The sequence below is a fragment of the Pocillopora damicornis genome, chromosome 11, assembly GCF_964200805.1.
Source record: "Pocillopora damicornis chromosome 11, jaPocDami1.2, whole genome shotgun sequence".
NCBI classification, from domain to species: Eukaryota; Metazoa; Cnidaria; class Anthozoa; order Scleractinia; family Pocilloporidae; genus Pocillopora; species Pocillopora damicornis.
This window is the reverse complement of record NC_142680.1, coordinates 14,633,812-14,652,167: the sequence shown is the minus strand read 5'-3', so window position 1 is coordinate 14,652,167 and position 18,356 is coordinate 14,633,812. Positions and strand designations below refer to the sequence as shown.

The 18,356-nt window shown below is 40.6% G+C and overlaps 1 pseudogene across 1 annotated transcript; it reads right to left on the bottom strand.

Moving 5' to 3' along the window:
* Positions 1–15,405: 15,405 nt before the first annotated feature.
* LOC113684358 (adenosine receptor A3-like) lies at positions 15,406–17,468 on the bottom strand (annotated as a pseudogene). The gene is made up of 2 exons (XR_016180838.1): positions 17,334–17,468; positions 15,406–17,023 (listed from the first exon to the last, which is right to left on the bottom strand). The product of XR_016180838.1 is annotated as an adenosine receptor A3-like (transcript).
* Between the last annotated feature and the right edge of the window lie 888 nt (positions 17,469–18,356).

Genomic DNA, 18,356 nt, shown 5'->3' with positions numbered 1-18,356 from the left:
GTAAAGTAAGTGGTCGAAAAAAGAAAAGCGAAAAGAAAAAACAGCTTTCGTTTGTTCAGTAAAGAAAAATATTTACCTCTACTGCGCAAACAGTTGAAAGCAAGTAGAAGGAAACAACTTCGTTCTCAGTTTTTGCCGTTTGCAAGAGTTATCTAATTACTTAGGCTATGTTCCTCTCTGATCGTGATTAGAACTCCTTTGTTTTCCCAATCAGATAAATCACTTTAAATCAAAAGCTCACGGAATTATGCCCCCTTGTCGGTATATTAGTTGTCTGTTTAAAGTGAAAAAGCTTTGGCGTACTTGTAACAAAAGACATGATAGAAGGAAAATGACTCTGAACAGTTTGGATATTGGAGTCACAATTAAAGTGATTTATTTTGATCTGAACAGCATAAGAAATATAGAGTCTTAATGGGATTTACCGATAGCCGTAAAACGGTTGAAATTAAGCCGATTGGCGGAGAAATTGACAAATTATGACCGACAGTTGTTTAAAAAAAAAGATGACTTTCTTTCTGATAAAAGGGGCCAACCCAAATTATCTTCTGGAGACGAGAAACACGCATGTCAGAAATTCACTTGGCGAATGGCGAAAGTTACTTCCAAAACAATTTCTGCTCGCAAGCGATTAAGGGGATCTTGGGACATCGTATGAGACATTCTCGTCTGTAATCCAAGCTGCATTAAAACTGAACAAAAAAATCAAGAACAATCTCAATTTCGGGAAGAAAGGCTATTACGTGGATCCTTCAGAGAACTTTCAATGTACAACCTTAGGCTTTGGGCAAATTAAACTCTGCAATCATCTTTTTCTCGTGTTTCTTGTTTAAACTAAGCAAACATTACGCAGGGCTCGCAGTGCATCGGCTTCACTTTCCTCGATGGACCTTTATAATTTCACGATTAATGTAAATTATTTTCTCCACAGTCTTCCTTCAGGTATCTTCAATAAACATAATGCAAAAATATTTCTTCAGAGAAAGCTCAGATAATACTCACGATTTTCAATTCCTTGAACCTCCGAAAACACAGTCTAAAAACCTGGCTAAGATCTTTTTACCTGCCGCTGGCTTTATTTTCAAGGATGCTGAAACCATCAAGCTCTTTCAGCGAAAGGGAATGATTGCAGCCGACTTAAATACGGTTTATTGAATTCAAGAGAGCCATTATCACTAATTATCTTTAAATTCATTTTCCTCATAATCCTTTGTTATTTATTCTTTTGTATGAGTAGTCAAGGTAGAAGCTGAAAAAAAAAAACGAAAAGTAAAAAGGGAGAACAGCTTTCGTTTTCTCAGCAAAGGACAATCTTTACCCTTTACTGTACAAACATCTGAAAACTGCAGAGGGAAATAACGTCATTCTCAGCTTTTGAAGTTTGTAAGAGCCACCTATGTCAAGTTTATGTTCCTCTTTAATCGTGATTAGAACTCCTTTGTTTTCCCAATCAGATAAATCACTTTAAATCAAAAGCTCACGGAATTATGCCCCCTTGTCGGTATATTAGTTGTCTGTTTAAAGTGAAAAAGCTTTGGCGTACTTGTAACAAAAGACATGATAGAAGGAAAATGACTCTGAACAGTTTGGATATTGGAGTCACAATTAAAGTGATTTATTTTGATCTGAACAGCATAAGAAATATAGAGTCTTAATGGGATTTACCGATAGCCGTAAAACGGTTGAAATTAAGCCGATTGGCGGAGAAATTGACAAATTTTAACCGACAGTTGTTTAAAAAAAAAGATGACTTTCTTTCTGATAAAAGGGGCCAACCCAAATTATCTTCTGGAGACGAGAAACACGCATGTCAGAAATTCACTAACATGGAAGCGAAACTAAGAATAAAAAAATCCTCTTAGAAGACAACGCTTTCCGACTTAACCAATGAGTCATTTTAACTCTTATGCCATCACGTGCCCATCTTTGATATTTTTCATAGTATTTGGGTACATTATATTTTTGGGTCAAACATCAATGATGAGTGGTGTGTGAAATATAAGAAAAAAATTTGCAGCGATACGAAACAACATAGCTATAGAAATCCCGCTTATGGGTCACAAAGCTTTAGTTTTAACATTAGGGCCGAGGAATCGTACAGCTTTATAGATGGAACGCTCACAGACACCAGTCATCGCATTAGATCAGTCACTGTTTGCTTTAACAAAGCAAATTCAATGGATCATCGTCGAGTTCAGTGAAGTAAACCTTGTCCTAATGCTTGGGGGATTTCACATGGAGATGGCGTCCTTGAAGTGGCTGTGTGGTAGTGGATGGAAGGAAGTTATGTGCAACGCTGGAGTAGCAACACAGGAGGAAGCTGAGTCATCCCTTTCGCCAACCATGTAACCCGTACACGATGTGCACACCAGGTGACAGCTGCAAGTCTGCATATTCTGATGAATAAAGCCTACAATGAATATCAAGCCAAATCAAGAGAGAACGAGCAAGAGAACATGTTTTCCAAAGAAGAATGGAAATATGAAATGGCAAAGAAGTCACCACAGTTTCAGAACTGGTCCTCACTGCTCACACTAGAAGTAATCTGTTTGCGCCTTATCAGAGCCTTCCAAAAAGGTGGCTTCCCCACGTACATCGATGCCTTGCGAGCGATACTGCCATGAATGTTTGTGATGGACCATTCTAATTATGACAGTTGGCTTTCGGTTCACTACAGGGACATGTATGTCCTTCCATTCACGCATCCAGGTACGTACAGGTATTTCAGCCAAGGCTACTTTGCTGTGCACAAGATCACGGAGCTGTTTTCTGTCATAGCCTTTGATCATGCGCACGAGCAGGAGAGTGCTAAAGTTAATGGGGAAGGAGGCACAGTTTGTCTCACGGAGAATCCATCAGCTTTGAGAAGATGGATGGTGGAGGTCCTGAGCTCTCCGGGATGATTCAAGAGTTCGAATTTAGTGACAATCCAACAGAGGAAAATGACCATCATGAGTAGAAGTCAGGTACCAAGAGTGCATTCTGCAAGGAGGTACTGAATACTCTATCTTCATTTCAAGAACTTTGCAGCCCGGTCCTAGAAGGAGTAGGAAACCTGGTGGCGATCCATACCAGGGAAATCGTGGATGATACGGTGGTACTAGCATCAACAAGAATTCCTTCTGACTGAAAAGGCTTTGCGTGAGTCGACGGTAACAAGGACAACCTTTTCAAACTCATTGCAAACAAGGTATGTATCTGATATTGCCTACTTTTGTAACAAAAAAAAAACGGAGGTGAGCTTAATCGCGCCTTGCACACATGAAGAAGCAGACACTCGCCTAATGGTCCATATACTTGATGCAGCCTCATGCGGACATCGACGAATTAGAATAAGAATAAAGATACAGATGTTGTTGTAGTTGCAATTTCAGTGGCTATCACTGTTCCAACAAATGAACTCTGGATCACTAATGGATCTGGAAAGAATGTACAGAATATCCCTGCACATACAATAGCAATGCTCCTGGGTCCTGATAAAGCCTCGACCCTACCAATATTCCATGCGTTAACTGGGTGTGATACTGTTTCGTTTTTCGGAGGGCGTGGAAAAAACGGCTTGGGATGTATAAAAAAGTGTCTCCTAAACTAACACCACCGCTAAACGTCCTCAAGGCATCACCACAAGAGATCACAGAGGATGCATGCCTGTGCTTGAGAGGTTTGTTGTCCTTTATCATGACCGAACAAGCAGCCTTACGAAAGTGAACGAGGCGCAGGCCTCAAAGTCTTAGCTTTGGAAAAGAAAAGGCGAAGTTACATGAATGAATTAAAGATTTTATTAGCTGAACGTGAAAGAAGATTGAAGATAAAGCGTCTGACTCTGCGTCGTTCTTGTAAAATGAAAAGATTAGAGATGAAGATACCGCTAGATAGTCTAGAGGAAAATATTTTGTGAAGTTTTTATATGAAATAATTCATATTTGTACTGCGGTTGTAGATGAAAGTGAAATGTGATCATCGCAGTAAATTTTCCAATTTAAGCAATTGGAAAGAAGAAGCCTGAAAAAAATCATCAGGGCTTCAACGGGATTCGAACCCGTGACCTCCGCGATACCGGTGCGATGCTCTACCAACTGAGCTATGAAGCCACACATTGGGAGCGAGGTCAATTTATTGAGTTCATATCTTCCCGTGCAGTGAAATGATGTGAAGTTTTTATATGAAATAATTCATATTTGTACTGCGGTTGTAGATGAAAGTGAAATGTGATCATCGCAGTAAATTTTCCAATTTAAGCAATTGGAAAGAAGAAGCCTGAAAAAAATCATCAGGGCTTCAACGGGATTCGAACCCGTGACCTCCGCGATACCGGTGCGATGCTCTACCAACTGAGCTATGAAGCCACACATTGGGAGCGAGGTCAATTTATTGAGTTCATATCTTCCCGTGCAGTGAAATGATGTGAAGTTTTTATATGAAATAATTCATATTTGTACTGCGGTTGTAGATGAAAGTGAAATGTGATCATCGCAGTAAATTTTCCAATTTAAGCAATTGGAAAGAAGAAGCCTGAAAAAAATCATCAGGGCTTCAACGGGATTCGAACCCGTGACCTCCGCGATACCGGTGCGATGCTCTACCAACTGAGCTATGAAGCCACACATTGGGAGCGAGGTCAATTTATTGAGTTCATATCTTCCCGTGCAGTGAAATGATGTGAAGTTTTTATATGAAATAATTCATATTTGTACTGCGGTTGTAGATGAAAGTGAAATGTGATCATCGCAGTAAATTTTCCAATTTAAGCAATTGGAAAGAAGAAGCCTGAAAAAAAATCAGGGCTTCAACGGGATTCGAACCCGTGACCTCCGCGATACCGGTGCGATGCTCTACCAACTGAGCTATGAAGCCACACATTGGGAGCGAGGTCAATTTATTAAAATATTTTGTTGGCATGAATTTTAATACTTCTGATATCCGAATGCGTAGCTAGTGATTCCGTCTTAATGGATGTATTTAAGTAGTTGAACTTGCGGAAGCGGGTCCCTCGAGGACGCACATACTGCTAAGCTTTACAATGTAACGCATCTTATTATAACATTACACATGCTGGCGATATCAGGGTAATTGATTCTTTGATCTTGTGAAAAGCTACGAGAATATCGTTAAAAATTTTACTGCTTACAAATGTTGGGTTTGAACTATATTCCAATGTTTTTTTGCGTTAATCACAAGTTTGACGTCGACTCTTTTTCTGATGTTTTCCATTGTCTTACCGAACACACTGTTATTCATGAACTTGACAAAGTCTTTTTTAAAATGATTTTAGCAACAGTTCTTTTTTGTGTGTTGAAATCAATGTACTGTTTGAATTGTAATATTCTGTGAACCTTCTTCAGCTTTAATCCAAGATTAAGATACAGTCGAAGGTTCCTGTAATGAAGTACATATTTTTGTTTTCCAGACAATGTTGGAACTAGTTTTTTTAACCTGTCGCATGCTTATGTTTAACCATTTGAAACCACCGGTTGGAAGATACTGACTCACAGCTCAACCATAGAGATTATTAACGTCCAAATACATGACATGAAGTGTTTCATGTGTTTATTGTTTGCTTTTCCAAATCTGTCAAAAAAATATATGACATACCGCTAGGCATTCCTTTTTCGATGAATTGAAACATGTCAATGTCAGTGATCAGTTCCAGTTGTATATCAGTTATTTTAAACATAGCATCTCAAGACATTCTTGGAGATGTAAATAATGACGTGGATCAAAATTCATTTTTTCCTGGTAGTTTTTATCAATTGTCGGACATCAAAACTCTTGCAACGACAGGTGGTATGCTATCTCTTAATAAGATTTACTAAAAATTTACTAGTCTTGAAATATTTCTTACCTTATTTAGGCTTTGACGAGAAAAGAAATTCTGCTTTTTTCTGAAACAAACCTTGGATTTCTGAGATCCATATTTTAAAGGGAAGTGGGCCACCTCCCTTTAAAATATTCTTGGATCTGCTCCTGGTTTTCACAACAACAGAGGCACAATTTAGGAATACCAACTATCACTTTTTTAGCGTAAGAAACATCGCGCTGAATAATTATGGCGCTAATTGATTAATTTTGAGCCACTAATCAGACAAATCAAAGATCAAATGGAGTCCGACGACCTCTATGACTACGTGCAAAGTTCTTTATTGTCATACACTGTATGACAATAAAGAACTTTGCATTACGTCATTAGCTGCGAGAGTGAAAGCGAAAATCAAGTTTAGTTTTTCCCACGCCTTTTTGAGTGGCTTGGCTCTTTGTTTGTTTTATTTGAGCATTTGACATGAAAAAACAAAGTAAACGGATTTGAATTTGCCTCCCTTTCCAAAACAGAACTCTAAAAGCTGATGGTTTTATCTTGGTGCAGCAAATGAATCGGTCTTATTTTAGGTTTTCTCAAAAATAAAACAGCATATTCACCTTAAGTTTTCCTTGTGTCGGTTTCCCTGTGTTATCGCAAGGGTGCATTAGGGCGAAGTAACGCTCAAATGCGATAGCGACCAGACTAAACACAGATGCAGCTGCTCCTGTCCACATCAAGTTTCTCCTGGTCAAGAATTTACACTGGAATGTTCCTATAACTCCGTCAGGATGCTGGAAAGTGTGGATCAGAACGAACTGTGGCGCTATAAACAGCGCTACCATGATATCAGTAAAAGCCAGATTGACCAGCAAATAGTTCATAGGCGTCCTAGAAATATAATTGACTTCTCTATCTTGCTTCATAGTTTCAAGTTGCTCTCTGTCTCTAAATTTCACCTGTGACAAATTATGTTTTCAAATCCCAAAATAAAACAACGGAACATAACATATCTTCCATCTTTTCAAACAGATATAGAAACTATTTTACGATTGGTTTTAACAGTGCTTAGAAAAATGCCTCTCTTACAATATTATAATATATTCAATCCTTCAGAGGTGATTTATACTCAAGATAAACGTATATTGGATATCACCGCTCTCTCTATCAGTGATCACGGTCTGGGCTAAATCGGTCGACATGATGGATTTTCTTTCTCTTTTCCACTGTAATTTTCTCCAAAACGATTTTGGCTGTGTAATTGAAAGATTCACAGGCCAAGCTACACTAAAAGCCCTGAGTATCCATTCCTGTTGCGTACAAAATTCGTTTTCTTTATCGAAGTCGGACGTCGTAAAGGAAGGTGTGATTGAAATCAATACAGATATCCAAATAACAGGGATTATAACCTGTAGAAACGTTTTAAACCAAGCTTTATTGAGCGCTTTACAGTGGTAGCGTTGGAAACTTGTTTTTTTTTGCTAATTGTCGGACACTAAAACTCTTGCAACGACAGGTGGTATGCTACATCTTAATAGGAGTTGCTAGAATTTGATTTGTCTCGAAATATTTCTTACCTTATTTGGGATTTTGACGTGAAAAAATCTGCTTTTTTCTGAAACCAACCTTGGATCTCTGAGATCTATAGGAGTAGATCCAGGAATATTTTAAAGGGAAGTGACCACCTCCCTTTAGAATATTCTTGGATTGCTCCTGGTTTTCACAACAACAGAGGCACAATTGAGGAATATCAACTTTCACTTTTTTAGCGTAAGAAACATCGCGCTGAATAATTATGGACGCTAATTGATTGATTTTGGACGACCAATCAGACAAATAAAAGATCAAACTACGTATAAAGTTCTTTATCGTCATACGTTACGTCATTTGCTGCGAAAGTGATAGCAAAGATAAAGGTTAGTTTTTCCTACGCCTTTTTGAGTGACTTGGCTCTTTCTTTGTTTTATTTGAGCATTTGACACAAAGAAACAGAGTAAACGGATTGAATTTGCCTGCTTTTCAAGACAGTATTCTGAAAGCTGAAGGTTTTATCTCGGTGTAGGGAATGAATCGGTCTTAATTAACAGTTTTCTTAAACAGAAAACAGGAAACTCACCCTAAGCTTTCCTTGTGTCAGTTTCTCTGTGATATCGTCAAGGTGCATAACAGCGAAGTAACGCTCAAATGCAATAGCGACCAGACTAAACGCAGATGCAGCTGCTCCTGTCTACATCAAGTTTCCCCCGGTCAAGAATTTGCATAGGAATGTTCCTGTAACTCCGTTAGGATGCTGGAAAGTGTGGATCAGAACGAACTGTGGCGCTATAAACAGCGCTACCATGATATCAGCAAAAGCCAAATTGACCAGCAAAAAGTTTATTGGTGTCCTAGAAATAAAAATGACTTCTTTGTTTTGCTTCAAAGTTTCAAGTTGCCCTCTGTATCTTAATTTCACGTCACAAATCATATTTTCAAATCCCAAAATAAAACAACGGAACGTAACATATCTTCCATCTTTTCACACAGATATAAAAACTGTTTTACAATCGGTTTTAACAGTGCGTAGAACTAATGCCTCTTTTACAATACTGATATATATATTCAATCCTTCAGGGGTGATTTACAGTCAAGATAAACGTATATTGGATATCACCGCTTTCTCTATCAGTGAGTCCTTACTTCGAGACTTGATAGCAATAAAGAAATGAAACAAAAAAGCCGAGAAGACGCTTTTATGGTTAACTCGAAAGTAAATATATTTGTGGGTTATCAATAGTACACAGACAGAAGTTTTTTGAAGTGTTTTTTCCTTTCTCGGTCGCTGCTTCGATGTTGTAAAACACATGTAACTGGATCTACCAAAGGTAATGAAACACAGCTTGGTCTTCAGGAAGTTCGATTGATCGCAGAGAAACGCATGTCAATGAATATTGCAGTAAGTCCGAAAGAAGTGAGAAGAAGCTAAAACTTCTTCATAATGACTCACCTCATGCCTTGGTTTTTAATTATAACGACACAAACCCGAGTGTTCCCCACGATGTCTGTTATTATCAGCACAGAAAACACCACAGTGATCACGGTCTGGGCTGAATCGGTCGACATGATGGATTTCCTTTCTCTTTTCGACTGCAATTTTTACCAAAACGTCAGTTGCGTAAGGGCATAAAATTAATGCTTCTGGAAATCCTGAAAGAATGTTCGTGAAAGAAGAATTGTAATTGCAATTTGCAATTTTCCGTACTGTTACTAATGGAAACGGTTTTTTACAAATTGTGGCAGCTTGTAACGGTTAAGCGACCATACCAACTCCAAAATCAGACTGAGCTAAGCTGTAAAAAAGAGCTTTGGACTACGAGTAAATCGAAATTACCGTTTTTCCGACAATCGCAGAAATAGAAAAAAACCCCATTTGCCATGCACAAGAACATGTACCAGTGACGAGGCGAATTGCTTATAAACTGGTACTTACGAAAATCTTGATTAGAGCAAGAAGTATTGTTTACTTCCTTTTAAAAACTGTTTGTAAAATTGCTTGATCGCCTTACATTTCCGGAGAATTACTTTGAGTTTTAGAGGCTCAGAGAACGTGCCACCTTATCCCCATTAAGATGTTGAGTCTGATGTTGAACCTTGCCGCAGTTTTACTAAGAATTTGAAGTTTAGTTAAAAATCCGTATACACCCATCGATGGTTTTCCTATGTCAACGTGAACAAAGGAGATGTCAATGGCGCCAATCAGATTCAAGCTTTTGACTTTCAACTGAAAGGAAAATAAACACTAAGCCAGCTTCATTTTATTTTACTTTAGCGATCCGGATTACAATCGGAAAGAAATAAGTTTATTGGCGACAATGTCAACAGAGCGTGCATAATTGTTATTGTACTAAAGAGGGTGTTTTATTTACCACGCGAACACCTGTTTCTTTGGACCCGATGAGCAAATGTTTGTGACTTCGCAAGAATGAATATTCTGTGAATTGGAAAACGCTGTACCTCTTGCTAAGTACCGTATAAGTCCAACTGTATTCATGAGAAAATGAAAAAAATGATCGTCAATTAATAACTTTATTATACTTTTCTAAATTGCTCGCGAACTTGTCCACTTTGTATTTTACAGCATGCGTAAAAGCCGTTCTAACCCATTTCATTTAAGATTCAATGTCGAAATGACATTTTCGTTAGTGGTGTAGTAGTTGGCGGTTCGAGCCCAATTTCACAAATCGTGCTCAAACTCGCTAACCACTATTCTACTTACCATATTATGGTAATTATTTGGTGAAATTGTACTGTAATAAAGACACAGAATTCCGAGAAATCCAGGATATTTCATTTGTTAGAAATTGACGAACTACCCACGCATTGACGTCATTGAATAAACAGGAAGTTGATGACTCATCAATGGGACCCTCCCGAGGAAGTTGCTCGTCACATTTAATAATAGGTAATAGATAATAGCTCAGTTCCAAGAATAAAAATCTTATCGAGTTTTATTCATCCGACTGTCACGATTCTGTGAACTCAAAAGGGTTGTTTATTGTGCGAACTCGACTGCCGCCACGTGTGTATTCCTTGTCTTCCTAAGTCTTCTAAATATATAGATGATCATCGGCCCAGTGGCATGACCGTGTAACGCAATATCACGACATCTTCCCCTTTTTACAAAGTTTATCTTCAAAAGTTAATTAATACTTAATGTTCGGTTTCGATCACTGTTCAAATCACTTAAAATCGATAAAACATTGTTCTTCATTGAAATCATAAAAAGATAGAAACAGAACCCAACAACTATTTAGCGGCTCAATCATTCAATGTTCAGTTCATATGGTAATCCTGATGCCACAAAGGCGGTCGACGTCTGCGTTCTGATCGACGAGTTTCAATCCTTTGTGGCTCAAGCTCAGTTCCCATCTCATTTTCAGGTGGCATTCTCTCTGTTTTGGTCTCGCCATGGAACTCCGGTGGAGGAGGTCCTGGCTCTGTCAGATTTGGCGCCGGTTTGAGGGTAGACTCGGGCGGAGTTAGTTCTACCAGACTCATAGGTGGTGCTGTTTCCGGGGTCAGGCGCAGTTGCCGACGGTTGCGTCGGTATCGCCTGCCGCAAACTTCAACTTCATAAGACCTGTTCCCCAAGGCTTTCATGCAGGTCCCCAGACTCCATTCCTCCCTTCCGGGAAGCCGCATCCTGATGGCCTGTCCACACTTTAGTGCCTCTAAAGGGCGAAACTTTTTGTTGTATTGTTTAGCTTGTCTTTTCTTGCGCTCAGCTAATTTGGTGGCTGTTTCCTGGTGTGATGGCTGCCGCAGGAGCGTTTCATGGGTTGGTAAGAAAGTGCGTGTGCGGCGTCCCATCAGTCTCTGTACGGGTGATGTTCCTAGACCCTCTGTCGGGGTGTTGCGCCAATCAAGAAGGGCTAACAGCGGGTCTTGCCCATCCGCTTTCGCTTTCGTCATCAAGTTCTTGCAGGTCTTCACGGCATTCTCGGCGCGGCCATTTGACTGGGGGTAACGGGGGCTCGAAGTTCTATGTTCAAACTGCCATTCTCTCACGAATGCACTGAACACCGATGACGTAAACTGAGGTCCGTTGTCGGTAATAAGCACGTCTGGTATCCCATGGCGGGCGAATTGTACTTTACACGCAGCTATCACGCTAGCAGATGTGGCCACCTTAACCTCCTGGACTTCAAAGAACCCACTCCAGTAGTCGACTAGGACAAAGAAATGTTGTTGCCCAAGGTCAAAAAAATCGGCACCTAGCATCGACCAGGGACGCGACGGGATCGGATACGGTTGCAATTCCTCGCGGCACTGATCTGGCTGATACGACTGGCAGATTGAGCATTTGGAAACAAAATCCTTTACTTCCGAACTCATGAGGGGTCAATAGAGGACCTCCCTAGCGCGACGTAAACACCCTTCGATTCCAATATGTGATCGGTGAATTTGCTTCAACATTTCTTTTCTCAGGGAAGGGGGTACCAGCAATCGCTCCCCCAGGAATACTAGTCCCTTGTCTTCTATAAGCTCACTTCGTTTGTCATAGTAAGGCGTCAGCTCAGGGGTACAGGACTTCCTTGACACTGGCCATTCACCCTTGATTGCTCCGATTAGCTTTTGCATCACTGGGTCCCTGGCAATCTCGTTTCTGAATTCAGCGAGCCTGTATGGTGCAATCGAGAGGTTTTCTGAATGATCTATCTCGGCAAGTGTACAGATCAGACTTGTATCGTGCTTGGAGGCTTCGGTGGTGTTGCGGTATGCTCGACTCAGTGCATCTGATACCCACATAAGTTCCCCTTTTTTATACTGCACATCCAGGGAGTAATTCTGAAGGGCCATCAGCATTCTCTGGAGTCTCTTTGGTGAGTTGTGTATTGGCTTGGTAAAAACTGCCCTTAGTGGTTCGTGGTCAGACTCGATGTGTACAACTTCGCGTCCCAGTATGTATTGATTGAACTTGTCGGTTGACCACACTATGGCGAGGAGCTCTTTCTCGATTTGAGCGTAACGCGTTTCGGTGTCGGTCAGAGCTCGCGAGGCAAAGGCAACGGGCTGACCCTTTTGCATCAGTACTGCACCTAGACCCGTTATGCTGGCATCGCATTGGATTGTCACTTCTTCAGTAACATCATAGTATTTCAGTACCGGGGCCTTGGCCAAGTATTCTTTGACTGTGGTAAATGCTTTCTCATGCTGTGCAAGCCAACACCACTCGACGTCCTTGTCCTCAAGCCTTCGCAACGGTTCTGTCATGTCGGACAGGAGTGGCAAGAATTTGGCCAGATAATTGACCATCCCCAAAAACCTCTTCAGGCCTTTCACATCAGTCGGCGGTGGCATATCCAAAATAGCTTCAACTTTGGCTGGGTCTGCCTTTAGACCCTCAGGAGTCAAGAGGTGGCCCATGAAACGCACTTCGGTTTGAGATCTTTTCAGCTTGAGTTTGTTGAGCTTGAGGTTCCACTCCCGGCATTTCTTGAAGAACGCACGTTCGTTCTTTTCAAGGCTCGAGTTGACCTCTGCGTCAGTTTCGCCAAATCCAGCGATGAGGAAGTCGTCAGCGATAACTTCAACTCCTTCTAAATTTTCTACGAATTCATGCATGCGTCGCTGCCAAACTTCAGGCGCACTTGAGATACCAAAAGGCACGCGGGCCCATCTATAACGCCCAAAAGGCGTATTGAACGTTGTCAGGAAACTAGAAGCATCGTCTAAGAGGATTTGGTGGAAACCATCCTTGGCGTCACAAAGAGTAAATTTCTTGGCACCTGTTAAGCGGGAGGCCACTTCATCGATAGTCGGCAACTGGTAATGCTCTCGCCGAATGGCACGATTTAAATCTCTCGGGTCAATACAGATGCGTACTTTGTTTGGCTTCACTATGGCCAACATGCTGGATACCCACTGCGTCGGTTCTGTTACTGGAATAATAACTTTACGATCAACAAGTTCGTCCAGCTTGTTTTTGATGCATGGACGCAAGGCTACTGGCACTCGCCTTGGTGCGTGGACAACTGGTTGCGCCTGTTCGTCTATGGCTATTTTGTATGTTCCCGGTAGGGCCCCTAATCCGTCGAATACGTCCTCATACTCTTCGAGCAAGGAGGCTTTGGGACACTTGACGTGTAATGCTAGGACGTCACAATTATGCAAACTCACAAAGCCAAGATTGAGGCTGGTGTTCAATGATAAAATCGGTTGATAGTCTCCGTCTAAGATGTTAAACTCCATTGACCTCCGCTGTCCACGGGACCACACAGGCACGGTAGCTTTACCAGCAATTTTGCGGCGATCCCCTGTGTACGAGACTATTTCCTTTTGGCATGGTTTGAGGCGATGAAGGAGGGTGTCCCCAGTGATTTGCTTGTATAATTGGGCCGGGAGAATGTCGCACTGCGACCCAGTATCTATTTGAAACTGGACTTCTGTCTTGGGATCTGGCCCATAAATGTGGAGTTTGACCACTGCCAATTTTTCCTGGCCTTTGCTCTTACTAGTAGTAGCACCAATGTAGTAGGGGTCGTTTCCCATGTCGACGGCTTCGTGGACCGCCGAAACTCTACTTTTCACTCCTCGGGGATTAGCGCGACATTTATTCGCAAAATGATTCATACTCCCACAGTTAAAACATGTTCTTCCATACGCGGGACAATGACGTCCATGCACCATTCCGCAATTTCCACATTCTTTAGACGGTCTTCTAAATGCTTGTGACTTAAGTTGTCGTTCTTCTTCAGGTTTTTCTGCCGATCCCGCCTTCCGTAACGCATGAACTGCAGTGTCTCCTCCAGCCATTAGCTTTACTTGCTGTTGGGTCTGTTCTGACGACTTAATAATGTCAACTGCTTGTAGGAGAGATAAATCATTCAAACGGAGAAGTCTCTCGCGGACGCGATCATCCTGTATGCCTAGCACGAGGCGGTCACGCAAAATTTCATCTGGTGTGATTGTATCGTGTGCACAGTTTTTTGCGATCGTTCGAAGCTCCGTAAGATACGTCGAGATGTTTTCGCCTGGTTCCTGGTTTCGGTTGTTGAACCTATAGCGTTCATATATGACCTGTGTCCTAGGAATGCAGAATTCGTCGAACTTCTTCAGGACTTGTGAAATGTCGTCTGCGTTTTTGTCTTCGTTCCAAATAAAGGTATCGTGGGCTCTGACGCCATCCTCGCCTATAATGCTTAGTAATGTCGACACATGAACTATGCCCTCTTGTTTATATACACCAGTAGCGATTTCGTAGCGCTGCCACGCTGCTTTCCACGATTTCCATGCGGTGGCTAAATTGTCGTCAAAATTAAGCGCTTTCGGCGGGGGCAAATTTGACGGGGGAATAAAAACTTGAGTCGGCGCTGGTGGCACAACTATGGATGCTTCAGCTGCTTCTGTCATCTTTAGGGGTGAACAGATCCCACTTCTGACACCATGTCACGATTCTGTGAACTCAAAAGGGTTGTTTATTGTGCGAACTCGACTGCCGCCACGTGTGTATTCCTTGTCTTCCTAAGTCTTCTAAATATATAGATGATCATCGGCCCAGTGGCGTGACCGTGTAACGCAATATCACGACACTGACTTAGAGGTCGACGTTTGTACCTTGCAACCCAAGGATCCCGGGAAAGCTTTAAAACAAGAAATACGATTGAATGGGACTCTGGGAAGAAGTTTAAAGGGGTAGTTAGAATTTTATCATCCTCATACCAGTGCATCAGACTTATGAGAGATTTTGCTTTTGAATTTCAAATTTTTGTTTGCTTTTATCTTTATGCTTACTGCAACTCAAATGACAGACGAGAATGTCTCAAAAAATTTCCAAGATCCTCTAAGTCGCTCGAGAGCGGAAATTTCTTTGGTGACAACCTTCGCCATTCTGATCTGCCTCGCTTTCACACTTGGTTATGTGCTGGTTCTTTACATTGTCAATAGATACTCCGAGATGCAAACCATCACCAATATTTTCATTCACAACCTTGCACTGACTGATTTCCTCATGGCGACCCTTAACGCACAGTTCTGGATAACGAGTTTATACACTTGAACGTGGAAATTGAGCCAGGAATGGTACGAAATTTCCACATCAGTGCAATGATATATTGGTTTTTTGCTTTCATGTTCAATATAGGCTTAATTGCCCAAAAAAGATTCATTAAAATCGTCAATACAGCCTTGTATAACAGCCTTGTATAAATTCTATTCAGATGCCTTTGTTTATACTTTCAACTGGGAGGGAAGACAATATTTTTCGTCATATTTATTGCAAGGTCTTGTCGTGTTCACTGGTGGAGTACTGTGCTCTGGGGCCCTTAGCAACAAAAGACAAGCTTTCTTCATCTCTAAACAGGAAAATTTAACAGATATTATGCGCTCTAACTGCAAATAAAACAGTGATCACCGAGAAAGAAAAAAAAAATACTCTTTAGCACTTTTTTTTGTTCCTTTATATACCCCGAGGAAAGAGTGAACTAACCTGGTTACACTATTAATCACAAAGAAAAAATCATGATTGTAATGGTATTTTATAGGGAGATGGAAAAGGAAAATTACATTACATACAAAAAACCAAATGTTCAAACAGGACAAACCGACCTAGAATGACTTAATTTTCCAACGAACACTAACATAACCCGAAACTTCCACGATGACACGCAAAACTTTTTAACGTGCCATCACGATCTATAATTAAATGATAGATATTCAGGACAAACGTCATCAAGTTTCATTGCTCCTCGGATGTATTATTACTGCTGCAACTCTTGCATGACTTTGATCTGTATTATCGCTGCCATAACGACCACAACTTTTTGAAGGCCTCTTTAAACTGCGGATTCATTATCCCATAGATGATTGGGTTTACAAGACTACTGGCGAAAAACAAATACACAGATACCTTACGCACCTCATGTGGTAAGTAGCCACCACTAGTTATTGTAAAAGTGCATACGGCTGTAGGAAACCATGTAATTAAAAAGAAACAAACCACTGTAAAACAACTCTTTAAAACATCGATGTCAGTACGGTGGAATCTCGTTGCGCCGACGCCATTTTGAAGAACATTGGCATTGACATTATCTGTGCTTTCTTTCACTGTTTGGTAAATTTTCCAATAAGAGTAAAATATAGCAACCATTGTCACGTCGAAGAACCCTCCAAGCAATATGACAAAAGAAAAGTGTCCATCCTTCCAGCTGAATATGCAAAGTAAAAAGTCTGAGTCAAAGTTCATTTTTCCCCATCCATACAATGGAGGTGTGGCGAATAGCACAGAAACCAGCCAGACGAGACCACAGTACAACCAAGCTGCTCTTTTACTTGGGAAGAACTTGATATAAATGGTTCGCTTGACGACTTTCATGTATCTGTTCAGGGCAATTAAGTCCATGATGAGCGAGGTGGCCAAACCCATAGTATGTTGTACTGTTGCAGAAACTTCACACCATTCCTGGCTCAGAATCCACTTTCCCGAGTATAAGCTCGTTATCCAGAACGGCATGTTAAGGGTCGCCATGATAATATCAGTCAGTGCAAGATTGTGAATAAGAATGTTGGTGATGGTTTGCATCTCAGAGTATTTATTTACGACATAAACAACCAGCACATTACCAATTACGGAAGCAAGGCAAACCAGAATGGCGAAAGTTACTTCCAAAACAATTTCTGCTCGCAAGCGATTAAGGGGATCTTGGGACATCGTATGAGACATTCTCGTCTGTAATCCAAGCTGCATTAAAACTGAACAAAAAAATCAAGAACAATCTCAATTTCGGGAAGAAAGGCTATTACGTGGATCCTTCAGAGAACTTTCAATGTACAACCTTAGGCTTTGGGCAAATTAAACTCTGCAATCATCTTTTTCTCGTGTTTCTTGTTGAAACTAAGCAAACATTACGCAGGGCTCGCAGTGCATCGGCTTCACTTTCCTGGATGGACCTTTATAATTTCACGATTAATGTAAATTATTTTCTCCACAGTCTTCCTTCAGGTATCTTCAATAAACATAATGCAAAAATATCGCTTCAGAGAAAGCTCAGATAATACTCACGATTTTCAATTCCTTGAACCTCCGAAAACACAGTCTAAAAACCTGGCTAAGATCTTTTTACCTGCCGCTGGCTTTATTTTCAAGGATGCTGAAACCATCAAGCTCTTTCAGCGAAAGGGAACGATTGCAGCCGACTTAAATACGGTTTATTGAATTCAAGAGAGCCATTATCACTAATTATCTTTAAATTCATTTTCCTCATAATCCTTTGTTATTTATTCTTTTGTATGACTAGTCAAGGTAGAAGCTGAAAAAAAAAAAAACGAAAAGTAAAAAGAGAGAACAGCTTTCGTTTTCTCAGCAAAGGACAATCTTTACCCTTTACTGTACAAACATCTGAAAACTGCAGAGGGAAATAACGTCATTCTCAGCTTTTGAAGTTTGTGATAGCCACCTATGTCAAGTCTATGTTCCTCTTTAATCGTGATTAGAACTCCTTTGTTTTCCCGATCAAATAAATCACTTTATATCAAAAAATTGGGGAACCATGCCCCTTTGTCGGTACATTAGTTGTCTGTTTGATGTGAAAATGCTTTGACGTACATGTAACAAAAGACATGATGGAAGGGAAATGACGCAGAACATTTTGGATATTGTAGTCATAATTAAAGAGGATTGATATTAGTTTTGCCCTAGATTGGCTAAAATTTCAACCGTTAGCCGTAAAAGCCATCTGGCAAAGATAAATTAAAGTGGGGTGTCGTCAAACTAAAACCAAAGTTATCAAAACAATCAACCAAATCGAAGGAACATACCCTGATCGCTCAATGAAATAATCAACGAGGTTAATTACCACCGGTCATTTAGAATAATAAATTTCCGGTTAAAAACTCTTAAAAGCTTTTTCACTTTAAATAGACAGTTCAGTAGTCTACCGACAGATAGGAAATGATTCTGTAAGTCTTTTAATTAAAGTAATTTATTTGATTCTGGGGCAACTGAGGAGATATCGATGTAACCGCTAGCTCGAAAGAACAATATAGATACGAGGGTGGCTCAGAAGAACGGTAAACATCGAGGTTT